This window comes from Phascolarctos cinereus, unplaced genomic scaffold, assembly GCF_003287225.1.
Source record: "Phascolarctos cinereus isolate Bilbo 61053 unplaced genomic scaffold, phaCin_HiC Scaffold_8;HRSCAF=390, whole genome shotgun sequence".
Classification (NCBI taxonomy): domain Eukaryota; kingdom Metazoa; phylum Chordata; class Mammalia; order Diprotodontia; family Phascolarctidae; genus Phascolarctos; species Phascolarctos cinereus.
The window spans coordinates 54,734,287-54,757,282 of NW_027556291.1; positions in this window are offsets into that span (position 1 = coordinate 54,734,287).

Sequence of the window (22,996 nt, forward strand, 5' to 3'; positions counted from 1 at the left end):
CTCTCAGATTCTTATATCTTAATGCCTGATTCTCCTTTAAAATCCATTGGGTCCTCATGTGATCATATAGCTCATATTCTTGAGACAACATAGCTTGACACCATTAGCTGTGTTTTTACCATTGCTCTTCTTTCACAAGGCTGCTGTGGTGTCCAGTCCCAAGTTCCATTTCCCTTTGTTGACTTGACTTTCCTTTCCTGGAGGGTTGGCTTTGCTCACAAGGCTATTTCCTAGCAGAACTCCTTCAAATTCCTGCAATGAAGTTGAAATGATCCAGGGGTAATCTCTTGTTTGACCTTAGTGACACATATTGAGAAGATGTCTTAGAATCGTGCAAGGCCATTTTGCTTTCTCCCAGCCTACTCTCCTTCCTTATATACTCTTCTTTTAGTTGCAGGAGTAAATGTACTAATTCCAAATAGCCAGCTCCTCATGTCTCTCTCCTGGCTTCTCTAGCTTTTGTCAAGTCTCAGCTAAGATCCTGCCTTCTATAGGAAGTCTTTCCCAGTTATCTCCAGTTTATCCTGTCTAGAGCTTGTTTTTGTACATAGCTGTTTGCATGTTTTCTCCCCCATTAGGCTGGGAGTTCCTCTAGGGCAGGGCCTGTCTTTTGCCTTTCTGTGTATCCCTAGCACTTAGCACAGTGCCCAGTATGTACTAAGTGCTTAATAAACGTTTGCTTACTGACTAGCTGAAGGCAGATCCTTTTGCTTATGAAGCAGTAGCTCCATAAATAATAAGCTGCAGTTCCTGCCAACACCTCCTGGCCTGCAGTCCCGATCCTGAGAACTTGAGCCAGCTTAAATTGGCCCACAGGCAACGTACCATTGATTACATCTCTCTTTGGTAGCTTCTGCAATCCTAACAAAGTCAGGGCCTTCTCTCCCTTATCATGAGAGATAGTAGAGTGTCACCAGCACTTTCTGCACTATCAAATTGGCTCTCCAGCTCTGGAAGACTTCTAGTCCTATAGTCGTAGAGTGTTGTACTTTCTCTGTCTATGTAACATCATAAGCAGGTCCCCCGAGGCTCTCCAGTAATCATCCATGTTTCTTTGCCTCATCCCTGTAGTGCCTTCGTATCAGCCCTATTGCCTGTTTCAGCTCACACTTCAAGGCATCCCCGTTCAACTGACAGGGCTGCCTCTCTGAAAAGAATGCTCATATTCCATCCTTAAGTAGCATAACTGCATTTAGAGTCACTGGGGTTAGTGCTTTCACTGCTGAGGACGCATGAACTGCTCATGGTGTTTCTCTGCTCGCTAGTATGCTCCAAACTTGGTCTCATTTACTCATTTCTCCTAAAGTTGCCATTTTTGGGGGCTAATTCCTGGTGATTGTCATGATAAGAGGGTTTACTAATTAATTACCAAACATTCTCATTAACCATTTTTTTTAATAATATTTTATTTTCCCCAATTACATGTAAAATTTTTTTAACATTTATTTTAAAAAACGTTGAGTTCCAATTCTTTTACTCCCCTCCCTGCTCCCTGAGACAGCAATTTTATGTAAGTTATACATGTGCAATAATGCAAAACATGTTTCCATATTAATCATGTTGTGAAAGAAAACGCAGACCAAAAAATTCACACAAAAAAATAAAGTGAAAAATAGTATGCTTTGATCTACATTCAGACTCTATTAGTTCTTTCTCTGGAGGCTGATGGCATTTTCCATCATGAGTCCTTTGGGATTGTCTTGGATCATTGTATTGCAGAGAATAGCTAAGCCGTTCACAGTTGATCATGTTACAATATTGCTGTTAATTGTGTACAATGCTCTCCTGGTTCTGCTCACTTCACCCTACATCAGTTTGTGTAAGTCTTTCCAGGTTTTTCTGAAACCACCTCTGTCATCATTTCTTAAAGCACAATAGTATTCTATCACAATTATATACCAGGACTTGTTCAACTGCTCCCCACTTGCTGGGTATTCCCTCAATTTTCGTCCACCACGAAAAGAGCTGCTATAAATATTTTTGTACATATAGGTCCTTTTCCATTTCCATTTTTTTTTTTTTGGTGCGGGGGGGCACGGGGGATACAGACCTAGTAGTGGTCTTGTTGGGTCAAAGGCTACGCACAGATTTATAATTCTTTGGGCATAGTTTCAAATTGCTGTCCAGAATGTTAACTGTTGTTTCTTTAGGAATGCTAGGGTATGTCATTGTTTGACTAATGTAATAATAACAATAATAATAACAATGGCTAGCATTTGTTTAGCACTTTAATGTTTGCAAAGTGTTTGACAAATATTATCTTATTTTATCCACAGGTAGCATACTTGTACTAATAGCTAGTGCTTCTTTTTCTTTTTTTCCTTTTTTAAAAATTAATTTATTTTTAATTTTCAACATTTACTTCCATAAGCTTTTAAGTTTTAAATTTCCTCCCCCTCCCTCCCCATGATGGTATGAAATCTCATATAGGAATAGCTAGCACTTTTAAAGCATCTTAAGGTTTGCACAGATATATTATCTTATCTGACTCTCCCAGTAACCTTACAAGGTAGGTGCTGTTACCATCCCCATTTTATAGATGAGGAAACTGAAATTAAGTGACTTGCCCAAGGTCACACAGATAGATAGTAAGTGTCTGAGGCCAGATTTGAACCCAAGTCTTCCTGATGCCAGGTCCAGTACTCTCTCCACTGTACCACTTAGCATGCCATAATTAATTCTGTCCCTATGTTCTTTATCTTGTACTTTACATCTCTACAGTGTACTCTGTGCATGTTGTAAAGCCTATAGAATAGCAACAGCAGTAGCCTAAAGGTACTCCCCAAACCAGTAGTCCTTGGCCAAGGTCAGTTCTTGTGAACAGATCATTAAACTGTCTCTGTAGTACCAGGACATCCATGACATAGAGATACTGACTGAATGTTCTGAGGAGAAGATTCAGTCTTCTTTACTCTGTATCTGATTCTTTGTCCTAGATAATCTAAGGATAAGAAATTCCCATGATCCTCTCTGGCTTGCCAGAATACAAGGTAAGCAAAGAAGATTAAAGTCAGTTTTTTACCCATCTGACATGTATTCTAGTCTTTATAGTGCATATCTATCAGCAGCAAAACTCCTTAATTTTGGTTCTAGATTTTGACCAGTGAAAAACACTGTCTCTTTGTATTAGTTATTGCTTTCCTCTTGCTTACCTTCTTTCATCTGAATACTATCTATGATTACCACACCCAATTTTTAGTATCTTCCTTTGTTCCAGATAGGTTGAGAACCAATCCCTCACTGCAGTCAAAATTATGCTTAGAACAGTGAGGTGATACAGTGGGTTGGGTTAGGGTACTGAGCAGGAAGACCCTAGTTCAAATTCTATCTTAGATACTTGGGACCCCTGGCAAATCACTTCTCCTTTTTCAGTCTTAGTTTCCTCATTTGTAAAATGGGGAGGATAATAACACCTACCTCACTGGGTTGTTCTGAGACTCAAATAACATAATGTGTCTTTGCAAACCACTAGGTCACACTTCCCTTGTGTAAACATGGTCTGATCCAGCTGCATTCCCGTCTTAATTTCTTTCCATTTTGACTTCCTTGTGCGGTACATCATGGGTTGTGAAGTTAAGAGTACCATTGTAATGGTTCTAGTGTTGTTTGATAGAGAAAAGAATGCATTCTAGAAATCTTTGACAGATCTTTTCCTTTTTTTTTTTTTTTGGGTCTCTTTGGTATTATCTTGGTTTTATCCTTAAATGTCTTTAGGATGATCTGGGTTAATTTGGTCTTTGACCAATCTTATTGCTAGCTTGTTTATTTCTTTTAGCTCACCGTTCTATGAGGTTATAGTACTCATTTGATGTTTGTAAGATTTCATAAATGAGTTTACTTTCGAAACTGGTGTTTCATTTGGCTGCTATAACTATCTCCCTGGCAAGGAGATCAAGTGCTGGTTTGGTACACTGGGATGAGTTATTCATAAACTGTTCCTTTGAATCTTCATGTTTTCCCACCTTGGCATAAAAATAAAACCATAAACCCCCGGATTAAGCTATAGCTCATCTTTGAGAAATGTGGAGACATAGCTTTGGCAAGGCAACAAGCTGTGATACAGACTTCATATTCTTGTTTCTTTTTTTTTTTCAGCTACCCTTGGATATAAAGATGAAGCCACCAATTCTCTTGGCTCTTGTGATCTGTTCAGTAGTCAGCACAAATCTGAAGTTTGTGTCAAAGAGGAATTCTGGTAAGTTGCTCATTGTTGGTCTAGGGGATGTTGTTTGAGCATCAGGAGTGGGCCAGTCTTTATAATTGTGTCTTTAACAACGGTACTTACATTCTAGCCATCCTGTGAGAAATAAAATTTCACATGGCCTGCCTGGTGGGGGGATATGTTTAGCTTTTGGTAAAATTGGTTGCCTAGGGAAACTCTGTATGATATGTGAACGTTGATGGTCCAGCTTCTATCCAAAACACATACAGGCACCTAGGTGCCTTGTTGGAAATTAATATTCAGATGGGAGCAAACACCAGCCTGTTGACAATTCATTCCTGAACAAAGATAGTCCTAAGAGGCATTAAAGCTGTGGAAAAATACAAATGAGCTTTAATTCCCCACATTTGCCCCAGATGCCTAAAGGGCATCAGTCTAAATAAAGCCTCTGAGTTAGGCAGTATTAGCTAATTGCCTGAAGAAGAATTTCTCTAGGAGAGATGACTGTCTCTGGAATGAGGCAATCTGGCAGACAGCCAGGGTCGTGCTAAGAGATTAGCCATAGTCAATAGACATTCCAATCAACGCTTAATCATTGTTTGATAACACTTGAATGTATATGTCATCTTTCAGTTTTGATTATACATTTTAGCTATAATTACAAACTATACATGGGAACTTAAGAATCGATTTTCTGTCTGTAATCTTTCTAGTAAGACATTGAGAAATGTATTATTCCATGGAAACAAATGATTCAGAGGGGGATGGCTGCTGGCTCCCAGTCCACTGTCTCCCAGAAAGGAGTTTATATGACTCCTGACTTTCTGATTAAGTGCAAAATCTAGCTAAGAGGGTTCATGTCTCTATTTTTTGAAATGATAGATGCTTGAGGAGACTTGTAGCTTGCTTCATGCTTGGACACTGAAATAGTTGAAGTGTGTCATTACTTTTTAACCGATAATATATTAAGCTTAATAACACAGATGCCATCCAAAGGATTCTGAAGCAGTAAAGGTAGGGTAATGGATCAGTGGCACTTACTCACTTTCTCATCAAGAGAAACGCGAACACATGGACGTCCCAATGCTGACTACTTGAACCATCCTCGTGTGGTCCACAGGTACTGCACACAGCCCCCTGGAGCAGCTTTTCCAGCCTTAACACAGTCAAAAACCTTTTCTGCTAGCGGATGGGAGGCAGTTAGGGACTTCACATAGGTGTCATCACTACTTTGTACTATCAAATATTCCTTCCTCTCCCCGTCCTTCTCCTTCTCTCCCTCTTCTTCCCCTTTCCCTCTGTCCCTCTTCTCTCCTTTTCTCCATCCTCTGTTCTCTCCTCTATCCTGTCCGTATCTCTCTCTCTCCCTCTCTCCTTCCCCTCTCTCCCTCACCTTCTCCCCATCCCCTCCTTTCCCCCTTCTCCCTGTCCTCCTCTCCTTTTTATCTATCCCTCACCCCTTCTCTCTCTCTCTCTCTCTCTCTCTCTCTCTCTCTCTCTCTCTCTCTCTCTCTCTCTTCTTCTCTCTCTCTCTCTCTCTCTCTCTCTCTCTTCCTCTCTCTCTCTCTCTCTCTCTCTCTCTCTCTCTCTCTCTTCTCCCCCCCCGTCCCTCCCTCCCTCCCTCTCCCTCTTTTGGCTAGGCAATGGGGTAAAGTGACTTTTGCAGGGTCACACAGCTAGTAAGTATTATGTATCTGAGCTGGATTGGAACTCAGGTCCTCCTGAATCCAGGGCCGGTGCTCTATCCACTGCCACCTAACTGTCTCCTCCCCTTTTCCCTCTCCCCCCCACCCCCAGCTCTTGTCTCTTCTGTAGTGAGCACAAATTGGAAGCTGATCTCATATATACGTATATGTTTGGTTTTACATACTGTATGTCTTCCTTGCTTGTATTATGGGGAATATATATTTTTCTGTATTATTTCCAACCTGCAGTGTTACTCCTAACCTTCTTTCCTTGAGTACCATTTTCAGTTTTAATCTTGCTTTGGATTGAGATAAAGCAATTGGGGAGATTATCTAGCACCAAATACGACCTATTGGACCAGATCCCATTTTCCTCACTTGGCTATGTCCTAATGGCTCAGGCTGTGTCAGAAAGGAAAAATGAATCAAACATTGAAAAAGCTATCTATACTACAGTAGTTGGATTCAAATAGAATATATACTCCTCTTTTCCTCCCTGTACTCCCCCCATCCCTACTAAAGTAGCCAGCCATGTACTCAGGTTGTAGTTTAGAGAAATTATTATTATTTTTAAATAGTATTTTATTTTTTTCCAATTATGTGCAAAGACAATTTTTAGCATTCATTTTTTTTAGAAAATTTTGAGTTCCACATTTTTCTCCTTCCCTCCCCTCCCCCTTTCCTAAAATGGTAAGCAATTTAATATAGGTTATATATGTGCAATCATGTAAAACCTTTTCATGTTAGTCACAGTTGTGAAAGCAGAAACAGACCAAAAGGAAAAAAAAAGCATGAAGAAAATAAAATTAAAATAGTATGTTTTGATCTGCATTCAGAATCCATCAGTTCTTTCTCTGGATGTGGATAGCTTTTTCCATCATGAGTGTTTTGGAATTGTCTTGGACCATTGTATTGCTGAAAAGGTCCAAATCTATCACAGTTAGTCATTGCATAGTGTTGCTGTTACTGTGTACAATGTTCTCCTGGTTCTGCTCACTTCACTCAGCATCAGTTCATGGAAGTCTTTCCAGGTTTTTCTGAAGTCTGCCTGCTCATCATTTCTTATGGAACGATAGTATTCCATCACATTCATATGCCACAAGTTGATGGGCATCCCCTCAATTTCCAATTTGGGAAATGATTATTTATGGGGAGGGAAGCACTTGTAAAACAGGTAAAATGAGTGAATTCTGGGAGTGAAAAAGAGTGAATACTGGGAGTCCAGTATGAGTTAAAAATGTCTTTCACAGTGCCCCTTTTGCTGCATCACTTGTAAAGTTTATGAATATCTTTGTCTTTTATTTGTGTCCTTTCTGCATGGCTAGAGAGTGGGTTGAGGCATGATCAGCCCTCTGGAATGAAAAAAGACCTTTCATTTGGAGGCAATGAAGGCAATTAGGAGGCCTGGGGGCATTAAGGAACCCCTAGAGTTTATTGATTAGAGAGGGGACATAGTCCGAACTGTGCTTTAGGAAAATCCCTTCAGCAGCTCTCTCAGGGCTAGATTGGAGTTGGGAGAGATTTGAGACAGGGGAGCCTGATTTGGAGGCTGTTTCAGTACTTGAGGTGAGAGGAGATGGCCTGAACTGTGTGAGTGGAGAAGAGAGGAAGAAGCAAGGATATGTTGGGAGATTAATAATGATGTCAATAATAATGGTGATGATTTTGCCCCTGGTAATCACCACCTGTGGTTACCTGGAGCCAGATGTGAAGTCTGTTAGAATGGTTTGGGTGTTCTTGATGAAAAGAGATCTCTGTCAGTGCCAGTGGATTTTGGTGAATGCAGGAGCCAAGAATTAAGAAAGAGCCATTGGACCTTTCTTGTCAAGCAACACAATACTATGGAAAGAGGACCTGGGTTGGGGGCAGCTGAGTAGTGCAGCAGATAGAACACCGGCCCTGGATTCAAGAGGACCTGAGTTCAAATCGGGCCTCAGACATATAATAGTTACTAGCTGTGTGACCCTGGGCAAGTCACTTAACCCCGTTGCCTAACTGAAAAACAAAACAAAAACAAAAGAGGACCTGGGTCAAATCCTTCTCTTGGCCTCAGTTTCCTTACCTGTAAAGTGAGTGGGTTGGACTGTCTGCTCTCTGAAGACCCTTCTTGTTCTTGATCTGTGATTTCATGTATGGCCTTGGGCAAGTCCTTTCCCCTCCCTAGGCCTCAGTTTCCGCCTCTGTAAAATGAGAGGGTTTGACTAGCTGGCCTCTGAGGTCTCTTCTAGCTTTGGAGCTAGTGGATGACTCTGGACAAGTCATTTTCCCTCCCTGTGCCTCAGTTTCCTTCTTTGTAAAAGAAAGAGCCTGGATCGGATGGCCTGAAGTTCCTTCCAGGTTTACATCTGTAATTTTATGGTCCTATGACTTAGCAAAGGATGGAATTTTTTTTCCCATCTTACACTTATTTCTGGAAACCCCTCAGATTCCATGAGATAAGCAAACAAAAGGAGCCATAGTACATGGTGTACTACAAGCAAGACCATCCAGTCTGCCTAAGGAAAGAGCTGAAACAGCACTGAGGCTGCAGCTGGGGCCAGGTTGCATTCGAACTTACTACAAAAATGCAAACCAGTTAATTTCTAGGACTGCTGAATAGTGTGAGATGGGTTTGCATTTGGGTTTTGTTTTGTTTTCTTTTTTGGTCTTTGCAGAACACTCATGCAGTAGAAGTGTATGTTCTTCTTGCACTATCCCTTGTGTTCTTTGTGATTTAAATCCTCTCAATTCTTCCTGAAACAAATATTCTTGAGAATATTCTCTCTCTCTCTCTCTCTCTCTCTCTCTCTCTCTCTCTCTCTCTCTCTCTCTCTCTCTCTCTCTCTCTCACACACACACACACACACACACACACACGTCATCCTCATTTTACAGGTGAGATGAACTGAGGCCCAGGGAGGGAAAGGGAGTTGCCCAAGGTCACACATAAGATCCTAGATTCCTAGCTCTAGAGCTGGAAGAGACCTCAGAGACCATCTAGTCCAACCAACCCCCTCACTTTACAGGTAGGGAAACTGAGATCCAGGCTCTCACCAGTATGTATAGGAATAGTCAAGAAAGGCTTCATGGGGCTGGGGGTTAGGGAGGGAGAGATACTCTAGGCAAGCCTTGAAGGATGGGTAAGACTTGAACGAGTGGGGAAGAGGGCCCTCCAGTGTTGAGAATTAGTAGATGCTATGAGTTTAGATTTGGAAGGGATTTCAGAGATAATCTAGTCCAGTGCTTCTTAAACTGTATGTTGGGAGTAGGAAAAGTTTAAGAAGCCCTGATTTTTGTCCAATAGAGAAATGCGGGAGTCAACATGGTACATGGAAGAAGGGGGACAGTTTAGAAACTGATAACTGAAAGAGAGGATGTGTGTGTGTGTGTGTGTGTGTGTGTGTGTGTTTGTGTGTTTGTTTGTGTTCCCGTTCCTAGCCATCCCCCCATTCCCCCATGTCCATCCACCTAGTTTTTGTTAGGACACTGTGTCAATCCGATGTCAGGTCAGGATTAGAGTTCAAACCTCTTGGATGGACTTGAGAAAGCTGAGGTGTGCAGTGACCATCCTGGACTTCAGAGGCCTGACAGTGAAGCAGATGCTTTGCTCCTCTCAACAGAGAGCTAGAGCTATTGGATGGTAGCTGTGAAATGAGGTACCTGTCATCAGTGGGTTGGCTTGTTTTGCTTAGCTAATGGAAGGTAAGCTCCTTGAAGGCAAGGACAGTTTTGCTTTTGTCTCTGTATTCCCAGCTCCTAGCACACAGTAGGTACTAAATTAAAACTTATTGAATTGAAAAAAAAAACTTATTGAATTGAATTAACTTCACATCTTTATTCCAAGATAGGATTGTGGGAGGAGGAGGGAGAACCTTTGGAAAGAGGAAAAGCATCCGCAGAACAATCGTTTAAAACCGCCCCATGAAATACTGTTAAAAGCCCAAGTCCTTTAAACTGGTGAATTCTTTTAAAAATGAACATTCATGGACAATTGAGCTGATTAAAATCCTTGATATATTAGGAACATTGGACCTCAAAGAATGATTTCAGGTAGAGAACTGTTTAAACGGTGTGATGGAGGTATTGTGGCATGGTGAGAGCGTTATTAGTCTAGGCATCAGGAGACCTTGACTCTGCCCCTCACTTTGTGACCTCGGGCAGGTGACTTCCCTGTTTCCGCCTCAGTCTCCTCATTTATACCATGATTAAATTGGGCTAAATGCTTTCAGAATTCCTTTCCATCTCTGCCATTCAATGCCTATCATTTCTGAGAGAGGCAGCATAGCATAGTCAGAGGGCGCTAGACTCAGAGCTGAGAAGACACAAGGTCAAATCCCACCTCAGACATTTTGACTTGGGGCAAATAATTTATTCTTTCTGGGCCTCAGTTTCCTCATCTTTAAAATGAGGGGGTTGGACGTGGTGGCCTCTGAGGTTTCTTCCAGCTTTAATATATTTTTTGATTCTGTGGTCTAAATGCAGAAGGTACTCAGAACCTATCTTTGATTCTTTATTGCCCATGTGGGGAAGGGAATAAAAAAGCAGTACAAACAAAATTGAACATTTATTGAATTTTGAGGTTTGCGTTTGCATTCCTTCCTACTCTGCTTCCTTGGAATGGGAAGAGTATGAGGATATCTGCTAGTCTGCAGTGCTTCTTAATCTGTGGGTCTTGACTTTATATGGGATCACAACAAATTTGGCAACAATAAAAGGTTTCTGAATGTACAATGACCAAAAATTAATTCAAAATCAAACATGTAATGAATCTGAAGTGTTTCTGGCAACACTTGCCCTCATATCCCACAACTTCACCAGAGCCTTGGTTCTGAACACAAAGCCTGCGCACTTTGCACTGTGCATGCCATCATGCCCAGGTGGCAAAAAGCAAGAAGGGGTCGTAAGTGGAAAAAGTTTAAGAAGCTCTGGTCTACTGTATGGAGGGATTTTGGGTAGCTGTTGTTTCTTACAGGAAGGTTTTTATCTCCATCCAAGATCTGTCTATCCATGGCACCTAATCAGAAGCATGGGTGGGCATCATCATTCTTGGGTCTATTGGCCCAAGTGTTCTTGCTTAAATGACATTTCATAAATACCACCTGTACAAACAGTACCCCCTTCAGCTAAATCTTCTTACCCTCTGGTAGTTAACCTTCTTTGAAAGGTGTAAGATTCAGTGGGTTGAGAGTGAATCCTTTACCTGGTCTGCAGTGGGAAAGCAAGCAAGAGTTAGAGTCAGGACAAATCCTCTTGCCCCAGGGCCCAAACTTCCAGAGCCACCAATTCCCTCATTGGGGCCCATCCTAACCCACTCATGCCGTCACTTAGAGCATGCCTTAAGTGATGCCATCAGCTCAGCCCTGATGGTTCCTTTCTCTGGCTTGCATAGGTAAACTCACTGTTAACCAGCTGTCTGTATAGTTTCTTAGGAGCTCCTCATAATTATGGGGGCCATCGTAGGTGATGGGGACAGAGATGAATGGATGCCATCTGTTGCTGAGTGCATCTGATGGTGCCTCTCCTGGAACTGTCCCCTGCCTGTCTACAGAACATTCTTCTTCTTTTCCCTAAGATCCTCTCATGTTTTGATTGTTTATTTCAGACTGGAACAAAGACTAATTCTGCATTGCTATTCTCTCCTTTCCCCCACTTTTTATTTTATTTTAAGCAGTAACACTCTGTCAGATGGTATAAGTGGAGAACAGCCCTGCTTAATAGTTCTGCAACTGGAAGGAGCCAAATGCACGGTGGGTTGGACAGGATGGCTTCTAAGCTGCCTTCCAACTTTCAAACCCTGTGCTTCTACAATTATGTGACTGGTTGTTAGAAAATGGACTTTACCCTGTCCGCAGTTTTAAGCCCTTCCTCCAGCTGTCTTTGAAATTCACTTTGGTGTGGAGCTTAGCATGGATTGGTTCCTCTGATTTCAGTTAAGATCAGAGGATCAGCCTTTGGGTTCCCTACTCCATAAGGCGAGAACCTGCCTTGTTCCTGCTTCCTAATAAGATCAGGGTCCTAGGACTGTGCTTCCAGAGCTGGAAGAAGATATTCATAGGCCAGGGCTCCTTAAACGTTTTCCACTTGAGATCGCTTCAGAGCTTCTTAAACTGTGGGTCGCGACCCAGTTTAAGAAATGCTGAATTAGTCCAATCCTCTTACTTTACAGAGGAGGAAACTGAGGCCCATAGAGGGGAAGGGACTTGCCTAAGGTCACCCAGGTAGTAAGTGGCAGAGCCAGAGTTAAGAACTCATGTCCTCCGACTTCAAATCCAGCCATCTTCTCACTACACCAAACCATCTCTGTTACTTGCTGCCATTGTGTGCATGACTTTAGCCAAGTCACTCTTCTTTCTGGGCCTCAGTTTCCTTATCTTTAAAATGAGGGCATTGAACTAGCTGGCCTCTGAAATCCCTTCCAGCTCTAAATCCTGTGATCCTAAATAATCAGCAGATATAGTAGATGTCTGGGAATGTGTAGATAGATCTGTAGTTCACCATTTGGGGGTCGAATATAAAGCCAAATGGTGTGATAGGAAGAGTGTGAGATTTGGAGTTAATCAGCAAGCATTTCTGAAAGCCCTGCTTTGTGCCATGCACTGCCCAAGTAGGTGCTAGAGGTACGGAAATGGCAGTGAAACTGTCCCGGCCTTCAGAGGGCTTACATTCTATGGGCAGGGAGGATACACGCATTTCCGAGTGTATACACGCGTATAAAGAAAAGAAAACCAAGGTAATTGGGGAATGAGGAGAAGGTACTAGCAGGTGGGGGTAGTGAGGAGGCTCCTGTCTGTGTAATCTTGGGCAAGTCTTCTCTCTTCCTCTTGCTTATGTTATCCCCGATGAGGAAACTGTATCTTCTATTGCTCTGTATCGATCTTGTTTGCAACTGTTGCCTCGCCCATTAGAGTGTATGCTCCTTGAAGGCAGGGCCTGTTTTTGCTTTTTCTTTGTATCCTCAGCACCTGGTACATAGTAAGTGCTTAATGAATAAATACTTATTGATGATGGCTTCCAGATGTAGCATTTTAGGAGTTGACCTCATTTTTATTTATTTTTTACCTTATGCTCGCAGTGGACACATGCTCAGTGTTTTGAGAGCTTCTTGCTACTCCCCCAGTGCTTTGAGATCTTTTTCTTAGTGCTTTGTTCTGTGTGGCACTGCTGCCCCTTGCCACCCAAGCCAGTGCCTTCCCCCCATAGTCCCCAGTATTTGCTGAGCCCTTGGAGAGGGGCTCACCAGTCTCCCCATTTGCCTTTTGGCTCTCTTTGCGTACTTCCCGGCTGGAGCTGTTGTTGCCTTTTTTTTTTTTTTTCGGCAAAGCTTTTGATTAGGCCTGGCTATAGTTGAGCGAAAACACTGTTAATTTGAATTGAGGATTTAAGAGGTTTAACTGAGTGGAAAACTGGATTAAATATTGAACGCAAAGTGAAAAATTCCCATGTTGTGAAAGGGCTCCCTGGAAATATTTATTCTAAGTCCTACAGCCAACTGTTTCTCTTTGCCCCCATAATTTTGTACTTCAAGGTGAGCCTGTGCATTGTACACCATTCCAAGAGTGGCCATGACCAAAGGTGCAGTTAATTGCCCTGTGGGAGCCAGCAAGTTCGACTTGGAGCATTCCTGGGGCCTTTGATCATTGGTTGTCAAAAACAACACTTGTTTGGGGATTAGGTTTTCTATCTGACAAGGCCTTTTTTGTTTCCTCGGCCAAGACGTAAATGTTGGCTTCGAAGTGATTTGCTGCCCAGCTGGTGTCTGACCCAGCCTGCCACTCCTCTCCTCCAGGTGAGCCAGGGGAGAGAATAGACAGCTCTGTGGGCTCCCCTTTTTGCCTCTTCTGTTCCTCTGGCCCTAACTCTCAGTGATTTGGCTTATCCTCTCCTTAGCATTTAGGGACTTTGCCAATGGGGACCAATTGGTGCACAGGTGTTGTCTTAGGGCAGGGTTTTATATACTCATTACCTTGGCACAGTCGTCATCACCACTTGTTGGACATCACTACTTTTCCCACCACATTTACAATCTATCTTATTTATGTGGCTTTGAATGTCCGCTTGGAAAGGCTACCAGATTTTCCCTACCACAAACCAGGGGATACATTATTTTGCATCACTTTGCATAAATTACTGTGTTCATTTTCTAGAAAACCATGGGTTAATTTACATAGACCCAAGCATTCAAAAAGCTCAACTTGGAACTTGTCATACAAAATGAAATAAATAAGGGATGCCTAAAGCCACCTTAGTCAAGCTAAATGTTTTGGGCCACTCTTAGAGGAGAGACACATAGAGGACCATGGGATCATGGGACTTTTTTAGATTCCCATAATCTGAGCTGAAAATGACCATCAGAGACCATTTAAGCTAACCTCTTATCCAAGGTGTGACATATTGATAGATGATCATTCAATGTCTACTTGAAGACTTTTTCTGACAGGGAGCTCACTTTTTTTTTTTTTGAAATTGCTGTTCATTCATTTCAGTCATGTCCAACTCTTTGTGAACCCATTTGGCATTTTCTTGGCAAAGATACTGGAGTGGTTTGTCATTTTCCTCTCCAGCTCATTTTACAGATGAGGAAACTGAGGCAAACAGGGTTGAGTGACTTGCTCAGGGTCACACATGACTAATAAGTGTTTAAGGCCAGATTTGAACTCAGGTGGTCCTGACTCTAGGCCCAGCACTCTATCCACTGCACCATCTAGCTGCCCTTTTAATTTAATTTTGGAATTAACCAGTTCCAAAAAGCTTTTCCCTATATGGAGCCGAAATCTGTCCACCTGTTATTTCTACCCATTGGTTCTGGTTATCCTTTCAGGAATTAAACAGAATAAGTTTAATCACCCTTCTATGTGATATCCTTTCAGATATTTAAAGAACAGTAACTATTAAGCATTCAATCCAATTTAAAAAAAAAATTCATCATGTGAATTTATTTCAAGTCAATCTGGTCCATGATTACAAATTGATTTTGCATAGTCTTCATTGAAAACATGAAATTGAAATTCAAAATACAGCAATCTGCCTATGCAACAAACCACTGTAAACTACAAGGTCTGATGGGAAAGAAAATATTTGTTTGAGTCAGCTTTAGGAAAAAAAAACCAAAGTATGAAAAGGTCACTGCATTTCTTGCACCTACTATGTGCCAGGCACTGGACCATATATTCACTAAGCCTTTTCTTCCTGAACTATTCCGAAAGCAGGGGCCATTGTGAAGATATGATAAGAGAAAATTGGAGAGTGTTCCTAGAAAGCAAGACTTTGAGGAGCTTTACTTTTCATATTTGCCTAGGAAACTTCCACCATCACTGTGCTCCAATTCATACTCTACTCTTACCCAAGTAATCTTCCTAATGAACTAGGCTGATCATATTACTCTTATGCTCAAACATCTTCAGTGCCCCCTTCCCTTCAATACTTACTGAATAAAGTAGAAGCTCTTCACTTCAGGGAGTATGAAGAAATGGAAAGAACATTAGAGTTGGAATCAGAGGATCTTAATCCTGGCTTTGCTATTTATTACCATTGTGATGTTGGGCAAGTCAATTCACCTTCCTGGGCATTGCTTTCCTCAATTGTAAAATGAAGGGGTTGAGCTCTATGAACTCTTAAGCTTTAGATCTAGATCCTTGGCTCTGGCCTTCATGACTTTCTGCTCTCTGGTTCCAACCTACCTCTCCTCATCTTATGCTCAAGAACAATCTCATTTCTGTCTTTATATCTCCCCAGTGTCCAGCATAATGCCCGACACACAGTGGATGCATAATTGCTTATTGATTGGTTGATTCTTCTTTTCACATCAGGTTGAATGAACACTTTTGGGTAGGTTGTAGAGGGAATTCATTTTCATAAATGGGTTGGGCTAGAGGAATTGTGAGGTGTCTTCCAACTAAAATTCTGCGATTTGAGCCAAACTGGTCTTGTCAACAAGCATTTCAAGTCAACAAGCATTTATTAAGTGTTTACATTATGCCAGGTGCTGTTCTACTTGAGCCCTGCTCTGTTCTTTCCCTTTCTCATCTCCATGCCTTTGCTCACCCTGTGCCCTGGCCTCAGGATTGTTTCTATTGCAGATTCTTCCACCCTTTAAGATGGCACCTTCTCTATGAAGTCTTTCCAAACCATTGCCCAAGCCCCACCCTGCACCCTAAGGTGGAGGTGAATTCTTCCATCCAAATTTCTTCTGACACTTTGCCATGACCTCTCATTTTCCCTCTATCTAATTCTACCCCATGTTGCTTTGTTTCTGTATATATTCTCCCACTCTCAATTCAACTGTAAGTTCTTGAGGGTAGGGGCCCAGTCTTGTCTTTGTGTCCCCAGTGCCAAGCAGGGGATCTTATATGTGTGTGTGTGTGTGTGTGTATGTGTGTATATATATACACACACACATATATGCACACACATATATACATATATATGTATATGTATATATATACACATATATATTATATATATACATATACATATATGCATATATATGTGTGTATATCTATATATGTGTGTATATACATATATATGTGTGTATATCTATATATGTGTGTATATATATACATATATGTGTGTATATATATACACACATATATACACACATATATATATGTGTGTGTGTGTATATATACATACACATATATGTATATATATATATATATATATATATTAGGTGAGTCAATTCAGTTCACACAGTCACAAACATTCCGAGCTGGGAGGAACCTCAGAGACCATCTAGCCCGGCCTTCACTAGAACAAGAATCCTCTTTACATCATATCCAAAGAGTAGTCATCCAGTTTTTGCTTGAAGACTACCAGTGAGGGGAATGTAACTACTTCCCAAGGCAGCCCCATTCAATATTTGGATAGCTTAATTATTAGAAAGTTTTTCTTCACATCAACCCTAAAATTCACACTTTGCAGTTTCTACTCTTTGTTTCTAGTTTTGCTCAGTGGAGGCAAAGTGGTCTAATCTTTCCTTCTATATGACAGCCCTTCAGATATTTGAAAAAAAACTACTTTATCCCTCTTCCACCCCCCCCCCAAGTCTTCTCTTGTCCAGGCTAAGCATCTCCACTTCTTTCAATCCATTGTCATATGATATGGTCTCGAGGTCCCTCACCATTCTGGGTCTTCTCCTCTGGGCACTTTATAGCCTATCAATGTCTTGTCTAAAATGTGGGGTGTAGAACTGAACACACAAGACTTCAAATGTGACCTGACCAGGGAAAGCCCAGCATCATCATCGTATGCTGCTCTTTTAAGGCAGTCTAAAATTGCTTTCTCTTTCTTGGTGTCTATATCACATTCTTGATTGAATTGAATTCAGTTCAACAGATATATGTTAAGTAGCAACCATGTGAGAAAAAGAGGCTGTGCTCAGAGTTGAGAATACAAAAATGAAACAGTCCCTGATCTTGAGGAGCTTAATTCTAATAAGGAGATAAAACATGTACTTAGGTAAGTAAATGTAAACTAGTTGAGGAGGGAGAGGGTATAGACCATTGGAGGGCTGAAGTGGACCAGAGGATGCTTCTGGGGGGAAGATGGCAGCTGAGCCTCAAAGGAAGCTTGAGGATAGAGAGGAGAGCAAGGAGTACATTCTAAGTATGAGGTACAGCATAGGCATGATCAGGGTAGATGGAATGTTGAACTCAAGAAACAACCAGTGGGCCATTTTGGCTTAATAAATGTATACTGATGCAAGTAGAGTCATTTAATTTCTGACCTTTCATTTCTGTTTCCAGTTTAGAGTTCATTTGATTTTGGAGATGAGGACAAGAGATGTCACTGTCTGGTCAAGTAGCCTGGATGGGGAATCCTGCCTAGTTAAAAGCAAAGCATCACTGTAAAGGAAAAAGAATGGTTGTGTATGTGAAGGGAGTGGTAGAGGGGGTCAGGAGGCTTCATAAACTAACTCTGAGGGTAATATGAGAGGCATTACAGTATGATGGAAGGAATGCTAGATCTGGAGGTGGAGGGAGCTGTTGTTTAGTTGCTTTCAGTTGTGTCCAACTCTTTATGACCCCATTGGGTTTTTTTTTTTGGGGGGGCAGAGCTACCAAAGTGGTTTGCCTTTTCCTTCTCCAGCTCATTTTACAGATGAGGAAACTGAGGCAGACAGGGTGAAGTGACTTTCCCAGGGTCACACAGGTAGTAAGTGTGTGAGGCCAAATTTGAACTCAGAAAAATGAGTCTTCCTGACTCCAGGCCCAGTGCTCTATGCACTGCAGCTGCCACCTACCTGCCCTGGGAGCAAAGGACCTGGGTTTGAATATTGCCTCTGACACTTACTACTTGTGTGGTTGGACGAGTTGCTTCATGTTGCTGTTTTAGTCTCCTCATCTGTGAAGTGAGGGGCTTAGCCTAAGTGGCCACTGAGGTCCCTTTCTTCTCTAGTTTTATGATCCTAGAAGTGACTTTGGGTAAATCACCTCACCTTGCTGTGCCTTGGTTTCCTTCTCTGTAAAATGAGGGTATTGAACCAGATGGCCTCTGAGATCCTTTCCACCTCTAGTTCTAGGATCCTATGATCTGTTGCCTCCCACGCTGTGACCACTTTGAAGAAAAATACACATTTTGAGTCTTAAATTCTTCTGTTTCAGCCTCATTAATGTATAGTCACACTTCATGTATCGCATGTAAACTACCAGTGTTCTAAGAATTAGAATCTTAGAAGATTAGAGCTGAGAGAAGTCTTGATGGGGATGGGCTGTCAGCTAGTGTAATCCTCTCCTTGCACAGATGAGGAAACAGGCCTACAATGTGACTTGGCCAAAGCCACACAGAAAGTCAATGTCAGACTTAGAACTGGAGCCCAGATTTCTTTACTCCTGAGCTCTTTCTGTCTGCACCAGGGGTGGGGAACCTGTGGCCTCCAGGCCACATGCAGCCCTTTAACTGAATCCAAACTTTACAGACTAAACCCCCTTAATAAAAGGATTTGTTCTGTAAAACTTGGACTCAGTCAAAAGGCCTCCCCCAAGGATCTAGAAGGCCACAGGTTCCCCACCCCTGGTCTATACCCTTAGCTATAGTGAATGTTTCTTAGCTGCAAGATTTAAAAGTTACTTGTTAATTTTATAGAAGCTCGAGATTATCATTCTGAGCCTCATTTTGCATTGTGTACAATGGTGGATAATTCTGGTTACTCAGGCTTGCTGAGAGATTGAATTCCATTCAGTCTTTCCAGATCTTTCTACTTAGGTTGAGGGGGGCAAGGAGGGCAGGCAGAAGGTGAGATGGCTTGTTTGGATGACTAGAGAGTGGTATGGAGTGAGGTTGAAGCATGAGATGAGGGTATGTGAGGTATGGTCTGTGTGGCTTAGTATGCGGGGGTATGTTGATAAATGTTTAGCAGCAAACTCTCAAAAAAAATTGTATGCATGTTGTTCAGTTGCTACAGTTGTATCTGACTGTCTGTGACTCCATTTGGGGTTTTCTTGGTAAAGAATACTAGAGTGGCTTGTCATTTCCTTCTCCAGCTCATTTTACAGTTGGGGAAACTGAGGCAAACAGGGTTAAGTGACTTGCCCAGAGTCACACAGCTAGTAAGTGTCTGAAGCCGGATTTGAATTCGGGTCTTTCTGACTCCAGGCCCTGTGCTCTATCCAATGCGCTACCTAACGGCAATTATGGGTACACGTGACATATGCATTATTAACATTTTCTCCATCACTTTCTTAAATCCAGACAATCAGAACAACAAGCTAACCCCTGATTTGTAGAATTTGCTGATTTCCAAGGTATGAAGTCTGACACTGAAAATTTAACAGCCAGCTCTTGTGAGCCGACCCTAGCCCACCACTGCCAGTAGGACAACACAAAAAATTTAGTCGACTTGGTATCAGAAAACATGTGACTTGACATCCTGGCCTTGCCACTTAGTGACCATGTGACCCTAGGCAAGTCACCCTTCTCCAAGCCCAAGTTTCCTTGCTTGCACTACTTGCCCCATGGCATCATTTTTAGGAAATGGTTTTGTAAACGTTAAGTCACCATCGCAACATGAGCTTTATTGTTCTCATTATTGCTATTACTGTTATATATAGTCAGGCTAGTGCCCTAGGTAGGACTGTTGTCATGGCCCCCCTCCCATCTCCTCCTCCCATTTCCTCTGATCAGAGCTAGATCTTCTAGAAATGATCGCTTGCCTTTGTACTGAAAGTTAAATTGATCCACATAACTGAGTCACCCCTAGGGTGTACAGTTTATCATTTTATTGTCTCTCACCCTTTCAAACCCCATCGATCATTTACTCTCCTAAGCATGCTTAGTGTTTCTAATAGGCTAATGGGAAGACAAGCAATATATTACTCTAGAGCTGAATCAGGAAAGAAAAAAAAAAGACCACTTGGCAAGATTTATATTTAATTTTCAGGTAGTCACTGATTGTGGTTGACCATGGTGGGAGGAGGAGTGGGGTCAACTGTGAAATTGACTTGTTTATACTCCAGGGCTTTTTCTCTTCCTATTTAGCATTGGCTTAATTTACCAAGGGATTAAGATTCCTAGCTATCTTCAGATAGGCTGGAAGACTACTTGCTGGTTATGTTATGGAGAGGGTTCTTGTTTGAGCACAGGTTGGACTGAATGGTCTCTGAGGGGCCTTCCTTCAGGCCTAGAGTCTGTGAAATGATCTGGGCCAGTACAAGTGCCATGATCCCCATTTTCAAATGAGGAAACAGGCCCCAAGAAGTACTGTGACTTGTATAAGGTTATGAGTAGTATGGGCCACAGGAAGGACTTGAATGTGTATCATCTGCTTCCACGTCCATTTCTGCAGCACTCCTCTGCCTTGCCTTTCTCTTCCAGGGACATCCAAAATAGGCAGTATTAGCAAGTGGGCAAAAAGTTGTAAATCGTAAACAGGCAAAGAATAATTCTCCGGCCTGTGCCTGCCTTGGGCCTATGTGAGATGTGATGTTTCTCCTCAGTCACCTACTAAGTGCTTGTTCACTTATCTTGACTTCCAGATCTGTAAGTCTAGCCCTAGTCCCTGCCTCCTGAGCTCCAGTCTTAAAACTTCAACTAGATGGTCTGTAGGCATCTCAAATTTAGCATGTCTAAACCAGAACTCATTATCTTCCCCCAAACCCCTCGTGACTCAGCTTACCAGAACTAAGAACGAATTCACTTCTTCCCATTCTGGAGAAAGCTAAGAACCCATTCTGTTGATGGATAATTGCCTGTCTGGATCCTTATTTCTGGAGAGGCCTCAGTCATGTTGCACTTCACTCATAGCCTGTCTCACACTTCTCCTCATCCTCTCCTAACCCTTATTTTCCATCAGTCCTTTGGCATTGGGGTTTTGGAGTGTTGGCGTTGACATTGGTGTTGGCACTGGCATGTTGGAGTGTTGGTGTTGGTCTATTGATTTATTGGTGTTGGCATTGGTGGAAGTATTGGCATTGTTTTGGCTGTGAGCTGTTGGATAGTAGGAACTCTCTTGTTTCCTTGCTTTTGTTTTGAAGGTGAATAGCACAGTGCAGGGCAGTAATAAGTGCTTAAATACTTTATTTATGTAAAACCCACCCTTCCTCTAAATTTCCCTGTTTCCCTCAGGTACTTCTGCTTGCCTCTAGGATAGCATACAAACTCTTCTGCTTCTTATTTAAAGCCTTTCACTGTATGGCTTCAAGCCACTTTTCCAGACTAATTGCACATTACTCTTCCCCACATAGTCTGCAGTCCAGCCAAAATGAACTGCTTGCTGGTCCTTGAATGTAGCATTCCATCCCCTTCCTCCATATCTTTGTACAGACTCTCCCCCATGCCTGGAATGCTCTTCCTCCTCACTTCTATCTTCTTGTATCCCTAATGTCCTTTGAGGCAGGCAGAACCTGGGTGCCACTTCCTACAGGAAGTCTTTTCTCATCATCTCCCCTCCCAAGTTCTTAGTGCTCTCCCATCCCCTTGAAGTGACTTTATATCAACTCTATATATATAGATCTCATTTACTCATCTGTGCACATGTCGCATCTCTATCCAACTTAGAATGTAAGCTTATTGGTGGAAGGGTCTTCACATCTCCAGCATTTAGAATTGTGTTTAAGAAATGCTTGTTCCATTGAATTGACTGGAATCAAGGTGGGTAAGCCTGAGCAGCTCACTCATAGACTGAACCTCTTATGGCACAGACACATAATAAAACTTGCTGTACCTCCTAGCACTGTCAGCCCTGATGTGTGCCTCTTCAAACACAGACGTGCTTGGAACTCATTTGTCTGGGCCTAGCTATGTCCTTGCCCAGGTTTCCTCCTGACCATAGATGCACGCTTGCTTCTCAGGCAGCTGGGCCAAGGTTAACATGTTGTCTGTGGCCCATGGCACACAGATGCTAATGACATCACCTAGGGACAGAATCTATGGCCTAGGCCTCATAAGCACCGTGTGCTCACTAGCTGAGCTAGCTAATGGGCCACTGAATGAGGATGAAGGGGAATATCATCATCATCACATTTCACTGATATGTTCTTAAAAAAAATTAGTTATTGGACAGCTAGGTGGCGCTACAGTGGATAGAGCACTGGCTCTGGAGTCAGGAGGACCTGAGTTCAAATGTGACCTCAGACACATAACACTCACTAGCTGTGTGACTCTGGGCAAGTCACTTCACCCCAATTGCCTCACCAAAAGGAAAAGAAATTAGTCCTTGCATTGAACACAAATCTATTTTTTGTATTTCCTACATCTGTACTACCACATCTCCCTGCTACCAATTGGAGGGGGAAGGGGGGGGAAGAAAAAAAAATCAACTCTTGTGGCAAGTATGCATAGTCAAATTCCCATCTTGGCAACATCTAAAAAGTATGTGTCTCATGTAAAGGTAAGGCTGTACCATTATGTTGTAAGAAATGATCAAAGGAATAGTTTCAGAGAAACATGGACAAATTTGTGTGAAGTGATGCAGAGTGAAGTGAGCAGAACCAGGAGAATATTTGCTACAGTAACAACCTTGTAAAGACAACTTTGAAAGACTTTAAGAACTTGATTATCAGTGACTATCACTTCTTACAAGGTACTAAAACAGGTAGCATGAGAGTGGGCCATCCAGACAACTGAATTGATAAAATCACTGAGAGTATATATAGAGAAGGCCAAGAGCATTCCAGATTGTTGGTATAAGATTCACTGAAAGGACCTTATGCTGGTTGGAATGAGAACTCACTATAAC